Source organism: Petromyzon marinus, chromosome 11 (assembly GCF_048934315.1).
Source record: "Petromyzon marinus isolate PM22_M1 ecotype Great Lakes invasive population chromosome 11, UKy_Petmar_22M1.pri1.0, whole genome shotgun sequence".
In the NCBI taxonomy this organism is placed as follows: Eukaryota; Metazoa; Chordata; class Hyperoartia; order Petromyzontiformes; family Petromyzontidae; genus Petromyzon; species Petromyzon marinus.
This window is the reverse complement of record NC_133677.1, coordinates 3,657,218-3,673,886: the sequence shown is the minus strand read 5'-3', so window position 1 is coordinate 3,673,886 and position 16,669 is coordinate 3,657,218. Positions and strand designations below refer to the sequence as shown.

Below are 16,669 nucleotides of genomic sequence, written 5' to 3'. Positions count from 1 at the left end.
GGGCGGGGAGGATGCTACCTTTTGGCTGGCATTCTGTTGTTATTCTCGCCCACCATCCATCATACCTTCCAGCGAAGTGTCCTACCCGACCGCACTTACTATTCTTAAAAGTAAAAGTGGTGAACTTAACCTGCGTGTGTCCTCTAATCCACAACGCTCTCTCAATGCAATTCCAAGCAGGGGGGGGGGCGCACCCGTGGATTTTTAACGACCTTAATCCCCGTACGAGCCACAAATGAGCATTCACCCTAAGTGACCCTCCGTTAAGGGGTTACAGGGGGGGCCCCCTCAGCACAATCGTTACGTGCGATGCGCGCCTTTCGCGAAAAAGGTGGTCCTTCCGGCGAATGATGGATGATCGTTCTGCGAGTTCGTAGCAAAGCCGCACGTTACGTTGCTCGCGGTCCCGCGTTCCACGGGCCGGCAAGCATTACAATGCTCGCATTGTGTTACTGTTTAGTGTAGGTTCCCGGCCAAGTCAGACCCATTAAGCGTCATCAGAAACCCGGGCAAAACACTTGAGTACATAGAACTAAAGTGTATATGTATTTTTTTTTTTAACGGAACACGTGTAGGCAATCTGTAACCTGGCAAAAAATACACTCGTATAATTAATTGGTGTAACTTAATAGTTTGTTTTCATGCGCTAAACAAAACAAAAGATGCAGGAACCTCTCACAAGGTGAAGGACGGGCGGTGAGGACGGCGCCACAAACAACCGCGCGTGAGCGGCGCTACCTCACGATTAGCCGGAGCTGCCACGCATCCGTAAAAGTGACGGCCGTTGTAAAAATGGGACAGCTTTCCCAACATCTTGGGCATAAATATTTACCTGCTACCATCAACTCAGAATTCTCGACTTGCAACATGACTTTATTAACTGTACGCTTTCCCACTTTTATAAATGTCAGCCAGGTTTGCTGTTAGGAGCTCACAGAGGGGACTGTTTTATTTGGTCTTACACCCATCGAGCAAGACCGGTCAAGTGAGCATTTTGTAAACAGGAGGGCCACAGCGCTCCAGATAAGCACAGCGATGGGGCGTTTATTGCGCACAAAAAATGTGATTTGCGCAAGACGTTTCAAATCAATGCTTGGTAATACGTGGCAAATATTGTCGCATGGCTCGAGTTCGCAAGCACGGTGGAGGAGTCGTCACGTAATCTTCGGGGCCCATGAGGGGTTGTGTTTGGAAATGTGTACCGCTGAACACTAGGATATTTAATAATAGGGTTTTTCCCCTTTTTTCTGGCAACAAAACTGAAACCTTTTTACGAGGATTCATGTCTGCGTTAACCACAATACCTGCAGTCAAAATGCAAACAAAAACATACCATGATAATATATGCATTGTCCTTTAAACTGATCAGTTTCAAGGACATAAAAAGGGGAAAAACCCTATTATTACATTTTGGTACTGGCAAAGGAGGTCTAATGAACTAGGATATATGCTTTGTGATATATTTTTTTATTTTGATTAGGTTCTGTTTCTTGAAATATTCTTACTCAGAAAAGTTTTCAGGGTTTGTAAGACCAAATACTTGTACGGTAGTTCAAAGTATAATTTAAGTTCAAATGTAAGGCTCCAGTTAATGTATGCCACATAAGTTAGCATTAAATTCATTTTACTTAAAAAGTACCAACATTGGTGGGTTATAATCACCCCACCGCCTCGTCACACCCCAGCAACCCCATTACAGAGACACAGGCAGAAGGACAGACGGATAGACGGACAGAACTAATGCATCAACGCTGTCAACCTTGGTCGAAAAGCGTGAACAGTCCACTTTTGTTCAAAACATTTCACTACTTACGAGTGAGGTCACCCGAGCGCAACTTATCTCACAGCAGACCTAATGACAGGTGGCAAGCAAGCAACAGCCTAATACAATTTCATGGCTTGTGTGGCTTTCTCGGCTACCGAGCACTGAAACCCGACCCCTCCAGATGTGACTTCCCCGATTCATATGGAAGGGAAGTTTTGTTAAGGAAGGCGAGAAGCTCGGCCAACCCAAACAGGGCACGCTAGCAGAGTCAGCGTGGAACAATGCGGTGTTCTACCATCTCTGGCTTCAAGTCACTGAGCACTTGCATTTTTTTCCATGCCCCGAAATAAATCTCTGAATATGCGCTTATGCGACTGCAATGTGTCTCGGAGAGAGAGCAAGCGAGCGCAAAGATCTTGGCGAAATATTTAAGTGGTCCCTAGACACAGGAAGAAACAGTTTGTGTCTCGATGAGTCAACTGATGAGCGCTTTTAATTTACAGCCTTCTCCCAATTCACTGAGAGGTGGAATGCTTCACAGCGTAACCTTGAGGACGCAGCGTGCTTTTGGAGGCCTTCATCAAGCAGTGGACAGATCATGGCTGAATATGACAGTATACACGACCCAAAATAATGTATATTTACAACCCTTTGTGGATTCACCACGATGTAAAACTCCTCACGCCATTGCCGGTAGCCGGGGTTATTTGACCGACACTTCTCCAAGCTGGTGAAGGCCCAGGACCAGTGGAGATTTGACACCCCGTTGATTGTTAGACGTGACAGGCAATTGAATTCGGGACAGCGGGCTCATAGTGGACTGCTCTACCCACCATGCCACTGCTCCACCCCTCACAAAAGCGGAAAAACTACAGCAACTCTCTACTTAGGGCACATTACCCTACACGGAACCCCTACGGCGGATCAATTAACCATCTGTACGGTTCCCATGGTAACCAGAAGTGGGGGGGGGGGGGTAGGCTGTGCTTCTTGGCACGGGTTTATGAAATGTTACGAAAAGTAAACATGTGAATGCAGCTCGCAGTGTATATTTATATGTATATGCTGGCCATGCATGTATTTCATGGAATGCACCTCTCCCGTTGAGAAATCTAAATGGTGCATGAAGACTCAAAATGAAAATACGTGTGTATGTGTGTGCGTGCGTGTGTTTGTTTCCACCTTCAATTGCGGTTTCAATAAAGCCATGGTTGCACTGAATGCAGCAAACAAGAAACATTTCCAGCTTTTTTCCCACTAAATTGCAACAGCAGGAGTCACGATTAGCGCAAAGAGGAATGGAAAACGTCTCATTGAAAAGGCCAAACAACACATATATGCGTCTATTAAGCACACACACACAAAAACGCAATTATGTAAGCTCTACGGAAAGTAGGTTTTTTTTTAGAACGAAATGCCACAACAAGTAACAAAAAACGTAAAAGCGCTTGAAGCCTATTCATAACAAACAAGCTGTTGCACAACTATCAACGAGCCTCCGCCGACCAAAGAAGACGCGGCTCCTGAAAAATCATTACCAGCCGTTTATCTCTAAAATTAGAAACCAAAAGTTAACTTTTTTTTATTTTTACCAGGTAAGGCCCACTGAGCTATACAGCTCCTTTTAAGAAGCGGCCTGGCTGCAAATGAACGCTCAACGAGGTGGTTTCTCACCGTGTGTAAATTTATAGCAGCCGAATACTCTGAACGCACGTCGATTCTAAATCGGGAGGGAAAAACCGGAGAAACTGGAGAGAAATCCACGCGACCACGAGGAGAGACAGTGAGAACATGCAAACTACAAATATACAACAAGTGTCAGGATTGGGATCGAACCAATGACCTCCTGCATACCGGGCGAGGTAGTTAACCACCGTGGCGCATCTCATAAACCGCGCCGCGCATTTGAAGAGGTGCCATCCCAAATGGGCACGGGGCCACCCCGGCTAGCAAGCGGAAGCCTCCTCCGCCACCGCCGCTTGTATGTATGTATGTACGTTGAACTTCTTTCACACCGTGCGTAGCCAACCGTGCTAATCAGCGGTCTGGGGGAAGGACAACAAGCTAAATGCAAAAAAAGCAGTTCTAAAGAAATGAGTTTTCAATCTAGATGATGATTTAAAAGTGGCATAGCTTCGGTGGCTACCTAATATCAGAAGGAAGAGCGTTCCAGACGGCCGCAGGAGCACATCTGAAAGCGCGCGATGCGGTGAGCACCGTCTTTGCTGGACGGCTAGCCAAAAGCCGATTCAGGGCCGCATTTTTCACAGCGGGCGGGGAAACGTCCACGAGCGAGAATTCATTTTCGTCTTCAAGGGGGCAATCTGGAAACAAATTGATGGCAAATTGTAAAAGCTGACACAATTGCGCATTATGCCACGCTGATGTGTTTTGGTATGTTGATTGCTGGCAGTAATTGACTCGCACATGTGCAAGTGATTTAAAGGATCGTTACCAGTAATAAAAGTATAAGGGGGAGCGTGGCATTGGAACAGCCCGTTGCTCCACCACCAAGAACAACAATGGCCGTTTTGAAGTGCTTGTTTGAATTACGCCTACAGTTAGCTTTTTGCTTAAATTCTAGAATATTTTTTTTTTATTTCTGCGTATCATTTTTGCCAGCTTTCACGGAGATAGGTATATCTTGTGCTGTGATGTGTATTGGTTTTGCACAAAATTAAATTCACTTATTGCCGAGTTTAATTCCCAACTCCGGCAACTTATCCGGATTTTAAATAGCGCAGCACATGTGGCGATCAGTGTTATTTACACTTTATACCCCGTTTAATACTTTTAAAAAACCATGCAGGAACCTGGAAAATATTAGAAACAGTTTCTCAGTGTGGGATAAATATTTTGATAACCTATGGCACAAGTGTGGAAACGTTTCCTTTGCTTTTGGCCTTGAATGAGCCCTCTGTATGAGCGACTTTTACTTAATCTGGGTGCTTTTGCCTAAAATCAAGGCTTTAATAAGCTGGAAAAATACAAAAGCATTTGAAGGTGCGTAATGTATACATATGGCGTACGATGACCAAATCACCCAGACTGTGCCCGATCTCTTCAGAACTCAGAAGTTAAGTAGGATCGAGCCGAGATAGTGCGTAGATGGGTGACCACCATGCATAGGCTGTTGTGGGGCTAAACTGGGAGTGTATCAGAGGTCAGCGTAGGGCAGCGAGGCAAAATACATTGCCGTAACATGCTTCTCTGCACCCATATTCACACGCTGGCACCGAACAGTGGTGAAGTACGTTGAAAACAACTTCGATGACCCACATGCCGTGGGGGAGGCACTTCATCCAGCAGCGGATTGAGAAAAAGGGCTGCGCTGCTGCGACTGCACATGAGCAGGTGTCAAGCATTAATTTCTATTTGCCAATGTAACAATAAAACCGTTCAAGTGGCTTCGCAGACTGTATCGAATTAAGACAGTTGCGAAAAACCAATCGTAGGAAGGGCTCGAGCCAGGGAGCAGAGGAAGCAGTTCGTCCGTAGGTCGCAATGAGACAGCGGTGCTGGGCATCATGGTTCTGCCCAGAAAGTGCACGCACGTTTCAGCCAGGACACCGAGGTGGAGTGTCCCCTTTTTCGCGCAGCTTTAGGTCTCCGAGTTTTGGGCGACCCTTTGACCAACGTGGCCAGTTTTTTTTTACAGGGTTCGCCTCCGACAGACAGCAAGCACAAATTTACACTGAAGTATCATTCCTGTGGGATCATCTTTTACGAGTTTATCGCCCCACCCAGTTGCAGACAGACAGCAGCAAGGACACACGGATGGAAGGACACAGCGAATGCACAAACGCTTTCAACTTAACTTTAGAAAGCATTAAAAACCAATGCTTTAAAGAGACGTTTAAATGCAGTACAGTTACCCGATTTTTTTTTTTGCCAATGATGTTTTGGTTTAATTGGGGGGGCGGGGGATTTGAAATAAGTTTAAATCTGCTGGAAATAATACAATTGATTTACGAATACTTTGTGAGCATCTACGAGAGATGGTTAAAAGTTCATAAATGTAATACTCTGAAAAAGCCCTGTAATATTTCTAGGGTACACAAGTTCATCAGAGATCCAAAAATAACACCCTTACTCCCAAGAAAATTACTACTTTTGAAAAAGATCACCAGTTCCCAGAAATTGGCTTTAAATGTTCCATAAAAAAGCTTAAATATTTAAACTGGACAAACAACCACTTGAAAAAAAGTATTCGGCCATGTAAATACACAGGGCCATACAATTAAATCGTGTTTGCTTTAAAGTATAATGGCATAAATGTTTGTCATTAACGCTATCACGAATACCGTTGGAAACATCAGTATTTATTTCAATGTTGTGTTTATATTCTGCAAATGCACTCTGCATATTTGTGTTACATGAACACGTATACACAATGGAAGAGGTGTAATGATTATAACCCCCCTGATTCAGGGTGGCGATTCAATTCAATAGCGGATTATTATTTTTCTGCATTGTGGTTGTCGTAGTGGCCACTAACAGTGACTACAAGGGCCACGTGAACCTATTCCACGTCACATACACGAATAAATAAATACAAACGAAATTATAATTATTAGACACTTGTTCGTTGTGTGTAAAAATATATGTTAATAGTTGAATACATTTATTTCATCATCATCATCACACAATGCAATGAATACTGTAATGAGTGTAAGATACAAAACTGAGAGCCAGTCTAAATATGCAAGCGCAAGTTGCGCTTCAATGATCACAAGTACACATTAATCAATTGTTCTATGGTACTTCTATGCTCCAATGTCAAGTGTGGGCCAAATAACCCCCACGAATAGTGTGGCACAGGGAGGTTGTCATCCAGCAGTGGATTGACAAAAGAGCCGTACGTGTATAAACAGTTCAAGGTGCATCCCTGCAATTGTGTGCTCACATCACTGCCGGGGGAAAGACCACTAGAAGAAGGAGCTCTGGAGAGAGCCAACCATAGAATGTATTTAGCATATGCACTTGTAAACAAATAGGTATACAAGGGCATATACACAAGTGAATTGGAGATATCCGATACAGTACTCCTTTGTACAACACGAGCTAATTCCATGTTTCAGTTGCAAAAAAAACTTTTTCGAGAGCGACATTGGTTGTAATTCTGTCTCAACACTTGGTCTGGGAGCAGGAAACCATCACCCACACCAAGTGCTTAGCGTGCCCTGACAAAGTGAGGGCAGCTCCATCGGAAACAGGGGCAAGGCACTGCGGCGACGAGACAAAAGGCCGGATGGTCGTCTTCAAACAACACAAACTTCAAATTAATAAAAAATAAAGGATTGACAGCGTTGTTTGAAGTTCACCATCCTGCAATGGCTGTGTCTGGTCGCTCGCCGGAGAGAGAATAAGAATAACATCGGGCTTGCACGAAGAACCCACCCTTCCACTCGCTCCCGGCTCACAGAACCTCGCACCCGAAGCCTAGAGCCATTAACTTGATGGTACGCAGTGCTGGGCAATAAAAGTATAATGCATAATAATTTAAAGCCCTTTGTGAAATTCAATACTTGGAAGAAGGGATGCTCTACACTTCATCCCTAAACTGTTACTATGCACATAACTTTGTTGGTCCACTGCTGGATGAAGGCCTCCCAATACCATATTGGTCACGGGGGTTGCTTGCGTAAAAACTTCGCCACGCTTGTCAGTGCACGCTGGTGAATGGAGAATCCAGGATCAGATCCGATATCGCTTGCCACTGATGTTAATCGTGGCTGGGAATCAAACTCAGGTTGCTTCATTCATTGCACAGGGTGTGCTCGCTCTCCGTTGTGGAGCTCAATACCCCACAAGGGAACAGAAATACATTTCTACCACACACAACTGAATACATTCGTATTGCTGAAATTAATGAATACAACTTTGTGACCGGGAAACACCGTTCTGTGCCACCGCTACTACAAGCAGAATACCACTCGAGGTGACTCATCGCCAGGAGCCAGGCGGCCACCCGGCCAATCCCAATTTGACCACGAATCCTATCGCACTTGTGAAAAAGCTGTTATCCTTGAATGGGCTCAAAACGAGCGGCTTATAGTTGTCATAGGCTGGCCACAACCACTGGAAAGTTACTTCAGGGAATCAAACACGCGGTCATATTATTGAACATTAAAAAGCTGAAAGGTGGCAGCCAAATCACATTTTATGTAACCGCGCGGATTTGACGCCAGACCGCTGACGCCCGGGTGCACACACAAGCGCCCGCTTACACGCACAACGCGCGTGGGCAAGGGTGGCCACGGGGGTCCACAAGCAGGTGTGCGAGCGTCAGCACCATCGCCAACGAGAATTCTAGTGTTTAAAAAAAATGACAGCATGAAAACGACACGGGAACACACGTGGATTCACTTGTTTTCGAGGTCACGGTCGGATGTCTTTAATCCCCTACCTGGTTGGGGACATTCGAGATTCTGTAACTTCATTGGTAAAGAGTAGGCCCATTCAGTGGCCGTGTCTGTGCCTAAATCCTACACTTAAAAACAATGACCGCGTGCAAATAACACAAATGCATCAACTTAATAACTCTGCAGGTGATTGTCAAACCACTCCTGCATGAAGAAAGCCTCTCGATGGCATGTAGGTAATTCTGAGTTGTTTGACCACACCGCGCCACGCTGCTTAGCAAAGGTTGAAGTGGAAACCCATGACCGGTTCAGGTATCACTCACCACTGATGTTATACGTGGCTGGGAATGGAATACAAGTGGCTGGTTTCGTGGTACAGTGCTCTGATAAATGTAGCAGTCCTTTAATAAGTGTTCAGTTATTCAGGTCTCAGGTCTCATCTGGCTTCAAATAAATACAACTGATGTGAACAATTAGCTTATGGCACTGACGAGCCCCATACTCACGCAGAAAAAAGAATAATCTCTGAAATACGCGACGTGACGATGGCAGTCAGCTTAACAGCCACTGAAAGCCACCCTTCAAGGTAGGGCGATGCCAATGATCACCGCGGTGTACTCTGATGAATCACGGGGATGCGTGCCAGTGAAGCCTGGGTGTATACATGCGAAAAGCTGTTCGCGCCGCGTGACGCATCCATCGGACGCGGTTCGTGGAAGCACCGTCCCTCGTGCGCAGCTTTTAAGGCACCTTTCCATCTGCCCGTCCGCGCAACACTTAGGCCTTTGATTCTGTCCCGGTGCCCTAAACTTTCATCTTCCTCTCACATCCTGTTTGCGTTAGAGCAGAGCTGGAGCGGCACGTAAGATTAGCTTAATGTGATGGGCCCTCCCTTTCCCCCCCACCACCCCTCACTTCGCTCTCTCCCACTCGCTCAGTCTCTCTCACGAACAATCTTTTAAAACGAAAGCCGAGCACTTTTGATGTGTTTTTCCGATACGGCCGCCTGGCATGGGATATCTGCAACATTCAACGTTGCCCTGCCTTGTGTAAACGCCGATACCGCCGGACGGCATTCACTCGGGGCTACGCTCGGCTTTCAGGGCCGCGTGATGCGCAGCGACGGAAAAAGGGGGAAACTCGGGTGTGCTGCGGAGAGCCCGTCTGAATTGAACTGGGGGATAAGGTGAGGTCAAGCAAATAGAGACGTCACAATTCAAACAAACACCACGAGCCAGACACCATTTTGGTGGTCTGTCAGCGGCCGGCTCACAGTAGCCCACGCAAAAAACGCCGGCCAGGAAAATCAAAGAACGGTTTGAGGGAACTAGCACTGTTTGGACATTCATCTGTGGACTTGGCATATGGGTGGACGGGGCCTCATAAAAAATTTTCCTGTGAAGCATTCACACACATCACCCCATACAAAATTGTCTTTAATCAACTGCTATGAGAGCCCAGATTTATTCCCTGTCTGTTTTTCCTCCGGTGCCAGTGGCGGCACCCGAAATATTTTCACTTCCCGCGACATTTATGACCTCCACTGTTGAAAAGTAGGCATAGGTGCATTAATTGACCCAGAGAGGAGAGGTCAACATTTTGACAAGTACACGTACGTGCAAGCAGTGTTGATGCTCCATGCAAAGTTTCAAGGCTATCATTCACTGTCAACAATTTGTTGCAGGCATCAATTTAAAGATAAACTACCTTGCTAGTTTGTGTAATTCTCAAATGCCGCATGTATATACACAAAAACGTTCTGTTAAACGGTCTGCAGCCTAATGGCTCCTCGCAATAATTACATTTTAAATGCTGACATTGGTTCTGTTTGACTTGTTTTAACTGGCTCTCGTAAAGCAATAGGTAATGAGATTCTGGAAAAGAAGGAAAAAAACCCACACACATACACACACACGCACACACATACGTTGCACTATTCAGAGCAGGCCGACCGGCCGGCGTCACATAAATAACAATATTTGCCGAGCGTACGCGCGTAGCCACAGCGGCTACAGCTCGAGCGGAGCAGCATGACGCCTCGCTCTGCTCGAGCACAGATAAGCCAGTCAGGGGCTGCCAGCTCTCCGGGCCAAATTGCCTTGACGCACGTGAGGAGGCCCCGCGCGACCGCCACAACAACGCTGGCACGCAGCCAGCCGACCGGGCAGTGGCGGCGCGCGCCCGTGCACGCGTACATGCCTTCGTTCACACGTACCTACGTCGCACGTACGCACGTTAAACTTAATTTCGCACCGTACATAGCTGACCGTGCTAATTGGAGGTGCTGGGGGAAGGACAACGAACTAAACACAAAGGGCAAGTTTGAAAGAAATTTGCTTTAAATAAAGATTTAAAAGAAGTGCATCGCTCCAGTGGCTTTCTCACATCGGAGGGAAGAGTGTTCCGGACGGCCGCAGCAGCACATCTGGAAAGCGCACGATGCGATGATCGTCGTTGTTCGGTGGCGAGCCAAAAGCCCCTGGCTGTGAGGATGACCAGAGTTCACGTGATGGTTTAAAATGGCACACGCGAACTCACGTGAAAAACGGACCCGGGCCGAGGGCAGGCGCTCTGGCGCTAGCGTCGTCCACCACCCCCCCCCCCGCGCCCCAACCCCCCATCCCCCCCCTCCGCGCGCCCTGCGAACGCCGCCACCGCGGTCTGGTCGGCGGCCCGCCACCGCCCACCCGTGTTTTCAATGGGCCCCCTTCTTCTCGCTGCTGGCTTCACGAGGGTGCCATTACCCGCGCGTGGTCAATGGGCCTCAGTCCGTGTGCCGCGGCGGGGGGGTCGGGTCCGGCGCGAGCCCCGCTCGGCCCGCAGAGGCACTGAGGACTTTTTTGTCGGTTGTAATTTCGTCCCCGAAGGAACCCGATGCAGGGCACACACGGTTTCCCGTGAACATCAAACGGCACGCTCGCTGCAAGCCGGAGCCACGCCAGAACACCCCCCCTCCCCGCCCCCCACGAGCGTGAACCGCGAACGCGAAAGGTTGATTCAATATTCCGACGCGTCACACGCGCGACTCCGTCGCCATGCTTTTGGTAACGTTAAACGGCGTCTCCATCGTCCGTTGTCATCGTCGTAATCATAGTTATACCGCGCTTCCCACGCAGTACATCTCGAGAAGCCCTGCGGCAGTCAAGCCAAGGGAGACCCCCCCCCTGGAAGCAGATGTCCTTGTCCAGCACAACATAAACATGGAACCGGCCTGCATATGGGAATTAAGTCTGCCAGTAGGGGGCCATGCTGCGAAGTGGATTTTTCCCAATCAAGTAATTTGCGAGTAGCCTATAAAATGTCGTCAATTTGGACACCGGCAAAAACGGCCTGGTCTTTTTCACGAGGTTCTTTAACATCCACTGTGAATTCGACGGTGCGTATTTTACGATTAATAAAACACGCATCATTAACCACGGGCAGCTGCCGGGCCCGGGCCGCGACTCTCTGCAACGATCGGCCTCCACCAATGCATATAACGCCGGGGTCGCGTCACCACCACCGCCGCCGCAGCGTGACCGTGAGGTGGGACCCCACGGTAAGGGTGTTTGCCGAGGATCGCTCCGTCCGGCAGGCCCCACCCGTGACGACAGCGCACGCCCGCGCAATGGGAGCTGGCGCTGCCAGATTCGCCCGGTCGATGTGAAGCCATCTTTCATGTGTGAGGTCAACGTGGCCAAGGCCTTCCTTAATGCAGACCAAGTGTGCGGCCTGTTAAGCAAACAGCGGGGTCAAGCCCGGAGCTAGGCGGGTGCAGGGAAAGGTGCGATTTCGTTACATAGGAAAAAAAATAAAGAATCAACATCGGCCCGGTTTTAAGCGCTTCTCTCTCTCTGCGAGGAGGCTCGAGTCAAGCCCAGCACGACCCTTGTGCACCGCGTAGTCTGGCGCTTTTTTTTCTCAGCCTGCTTTTAAGTTAGAGGCCTCCCCTGGGAATGAATTACTGTAGCAGATAATACATTGGAATCTTAAAAAAAAAAACTTCTAAAAGAAATTGTGCTTCTTTTCGGGATAGCGTCAATAACAACTGCGGCAAGTGTAGTTTTTCTGAATTATAATGAAAGTACTGTAGCCTTCAAAAACTGTGTGAAAAGCCTGCACCTAAAACAATACGATGAATTGAATATTTCTTTTCAATTACGCATTCATCTTAGTATTATTAAAAAATATCTGGATATTTGTTGAAAATTGTAATAACAGCGTGACCAAAACGTACTTACTTTTCAGAGCATGAGCTTCATCATGCACCACAAAGCATTTGCTGGAACGATCAAGCCACATGAAAAATGGTTTGGACAGTCGATTCTTTTTTTTTGATTCTCCAGAAAAATACTTTAAGCAACCTTTACAAGGCACCTTTGTTCCAGTAAAAACACGGAGGTGCTACGTACGTCGCGAAGGCATTAAAACCTGGTGCTAGCAACTGGCCCAGAAACTAATCATCATTGACACTCGCTGCAGAAAAATTAAATCTAACAGATCGTGCGGAATATTGTAAAAGATGGCGTTACAGTTGCACAACCTATGCCGATACCTTGGGCTCTTGCCAGGGAGTTCACGGTAGATGTGGTGAATGTCGCTCTTTTGTAGGTTAACGGCTACTGAAACAAGTGATGCCGTTTATAACCCCTACCCTGCTTCTTCGCACTCCTGTGTTCATAAATCCAACGTGAACAGATGTTCCAACGTGCGGCTCACAGCCCAAAATGCAGCGTGCATCGACAATGAATTATTCTTAACTTCTTGGTTGAGTAATGCAATGGTCATAATGGGCACGAAAACTGGATAGGGTTAATGGTCCGTTCCTGCCATCACTTAATAATTAATAAAGTGCACAGTGGTGTTCTTCAGTGGTCTTCTCCACAATATTGATGTTTTTGTCTTTTCTTGTTGTTGCTTGCTTATGCTCACGCAGCCCCACAGACCTCTCTTGCAAAATAGCCGGGCAACTGGCTAAATGGCACCATAACCCATGTAAAAAAAAAACTCAAACTCTTCTAACAAATGGACAATTGATCAATTTGGCAAAGGTCATCCGAAGGCATCTCACAAGCACTTTCTGAGGTATCTTGTAAAACAGCTTACAGCTGAATGTGTTTTATCCACATCAACAAATAAAAACAATCATCCAATATCTGCTTTTGTGGGCCAATGTCTGGCACGTGGGGTGATGCACGGCTCTGCGAGAGTTCCGATTGGCTACCTGGTGCCGACGGCACACTTCCTATGTCAGTATGGGAAAAAAATACAAAATTAATTCCATATTTATTTGCAAATGTTGAGCATTTATCAAGATTACTGACATTTTAAATAACCTATAAATGAATGAAAAATAAATAAACACACAATGGGCTCTCACCTGGTTAAAGGAAAGGTAATGAATTAGATTGAGGTCACTGACTTTGAAGTCATACACGATAACAGTTTTCTTGTTTGGGACTTTTAATGAAAACCTTTTGCAGTGCACTAATAATGTATTCACATGCCGAGAGTTTTCGTTTGGTCTAGCAATGACCATTTTCCCGCTGTTGAATTTATTTCCAGCAATGCTGCACTACTCACTGAATAACTCTCATTAAAATATCCTTTAGAAGAACACATACATCTGAAAGACGTATGAGCCAGCAAAAATATCTCTCGCCCTCTGGAAAAAGCTGGGAGAGAAAAATAAATGCCAAGCCGTGTGACAGCAGCAACACCATCAGTCCATGAACAGCGCGCCAACAAAATGCGCTAATATTGTTTTCATTTTAACATGCAGTCTCATGCCTTATTTCAAGATAATGGGTGACAGACCAGATGCGTATCTTTGCAAGCCCGTGACGCGCGTGAACATGGTAACATGTTTCTCTTATTTACGTTCCACTGAAACGCATGGGCGACCCTGTGTTTGTGTCGCTTGTGCCGTTTCTGTCTTATCTCTCGCGTGCCCGTGCGCGCTGCACTCTAGTCCAGGTTCCCAAAGTGGCGCAATTCCGAGGCAACGGTCATAATAACGTCACCCTTTATTTTTTCGGCCAGGCGGCTCAGTGGTAGAGAGCGGCTCGTGAATCGCAAAAGGTTGCAAGTTCAAATAACAATAACAACAATAAATCTTGGTTGGGGGTTGTCTAGGCAAAAACCATCCCTCCAGGGTCGGTAAAATGAGTAACACAGCAGAGGTTGTCCCGATGAATAAAGACACTCCCACCATAGAAAAACTTCCAACACTGTCTCAGGGACTGTAAAAAGGAGATGAGAACCACCTCAATTTTCCTTTTAGCAATAAATCACTTCACTTATCTCGCAAAGCTTCGACGAGTCCAAAAACTCAAATTTTTAGGTGGGTCCCTGCATTGGGATATTTGGCCAATTACTCTGATGAGTTTTTTTTGGCCGCATGCAGAAGGAAACCCGAAAAAGCACTCGAATCTCCGCACGGCTCGGTTTAACATTGGCCGTACTGCCACCTCTTGGCTCCCGCAGAGCCCAGGCCGCCGACGACGCCGCCTTGTATTCCCAGGCAAGTCGTCCAGACTTCAAGAACTGCTTGGCTTGCGCGAGCCGCCGCGACCGGACGCATCGAGGGCGACGTCGCCCCAAGTGCGACGGCAACGGCGAGAGGCTGCCCACAAGTGGCACGCCGGAAGTACGGCAGGCAGGCAGGCGGGCGGGCGGGCATTATTTTTTCCTTCTCATTTCGTGCCGGTGACAGTTATTCTGCCGGCGTGTTCTTTACGTGCAACGGGATGTATTAAAACATTTTACCGTTCATTTCTACGAGACTTATTTTGTCGATTTTATTTGGGGGGTTTTGCGAATCGGCTTCAAGGCACAGAAGCCCACGCCCACTGCACAATTCAAACGACTAGTGCACCGAAAAACTGTTTTATTTGTTGTGCAAGCATTGTAAACCGGGATGACTATAGTTTCATGTCGGGTGGCTCTGCTGATTCAGACCCAGGATCTGAGCAGTGCTGCCTCACTGATCTGACACGCATATTAGCCCACTCCCCCCCCTCACTAGCCCCCCCCCCTCCACCCCCCTTCCCCTCATCCCTGAGTCAACCTGCCACATTTTCTTCTTGCTTATTTTCTTTACCAATTCTTCGGGAAGCTCTAAATGAGCCAAAATGAACTCATTTTTCACGTGACTCCTTCGAGGGAGGGAAAAACAATGTACTTGGTCATGCAAACGCGTGAATGAGTAACATGAAGGGCCAACCAACGCCTGGATGGTCGTGTTGTGGAATATGGCAGTGAATTCTGCATTGTCCCATGCAATGCGGCGAGGAGAAAATACACAAATATCCACGTCTGTTACACCGCAAGAGGTGTATTCACGTCTGTCAATTCACAAGGAACCATCCACGATGCACAAATGTGCGATTTACAGTCGCACAGCCTCGGCTGACTCCGGCAATAATTGCACAGATTTTCACTTTTTTTTTCCTTTGACGTGAGTTATGAGCTCCCCGCACCAATTAAAACATTGCCCTAATAATTGCAACATTAATAATGAGTGCAGTGTCAAAGGCACAAAATCCCCTTTCATTGACAAATGTGCACTATTTACACGCAAAAAAAAACAAACGCCTAAGGTACCGACGCGTTAGCGCGCTGCCAACAGCACACAATGGCTTGCTGTGATGAACCATCGAGACAGCTATACTTAAATCCATGCACAAGAAAAACCACGATCTCTAATTGACGACGTGTGTTTTTTTTATTCTAGAAAACACACATAGAGCAATTACAGCACCCCTTAGTAACAGTGCGCAAAAACATCGCGAGCATCTTGACTTGATCAGCCGAAGGTTCAACTCTGATGAAATAGTGTTCAATGGGCCAGACTCCGTATCGGCTTCCCAGAGAAAAATGGAGTAATGCAGTGGCTGATTGAAGGCAACACGGCAAAGCCATGTAATATGCGCTAAACCGGCGAGAGTGGCCGGGATGAAAGTCTGAAGAGAAGGCGGGCAGTTCCTGGCCCACACATTCCTGTTTCCTTTAGCAGCCGACTTCCCTTAATTAAACCCACCTGGCCACCTACGCCTACCTACTTAAAGCCCGCCCCTACGACCGCTAGGTGCCCCCCTAGAATAATCCACTTGGCTCACGCTCGCCGGGGTTCGATGTCCCCGCGCGTGGGGATCAACGTAGCCGGTACGTACCAAGCGCGTGCGTGCGCGCTCGCAGACACGCACACACGCGCAGGCTCTGCCACCTCTTCAGAAAGAGTGTCACACCTTGCGACTAAGCAGACGGGCAGAGCAGACGGGGCAAAGCAGGGACGGTGAGCGTGAGCAGCGCCACGGGAAAATTGGAAACAGCACCGGGGAAAAACCGGCGTCAACGCGGCCGAAGAGAAGTGTCCCGCTGAGGAAGTCGTACATCAAACCCCTTAAATCGACGGCCAAAAAACTGACCGGGAAATGTACAGTTATTAAGTGCCAAACCCTTCACATTCAATCGCGAGATGACGGTGCTGGCTGGGCCGGGCCGAGATCATTACAGGACCACAGTGCGACTAAGTGCAAGAGATGGGGGGGTCATGTTA

At 47.4% G+C, this 16,669-nt stretch overlaps 1 protein-coding gene across 7 annotated transcripts in view; it reads right to left on the bottom strand.

Annotated features, from left to right (window-relative positions):
• The window catches only part of ATE1 (arginyltransferase 1), a 99,967-nt gene that overhangs the window by 49,212 nt on the left and 34,086 nt on the right, over nucleotides 1-16,669 (bottom strand). The window lies entirely within an intron of this gene.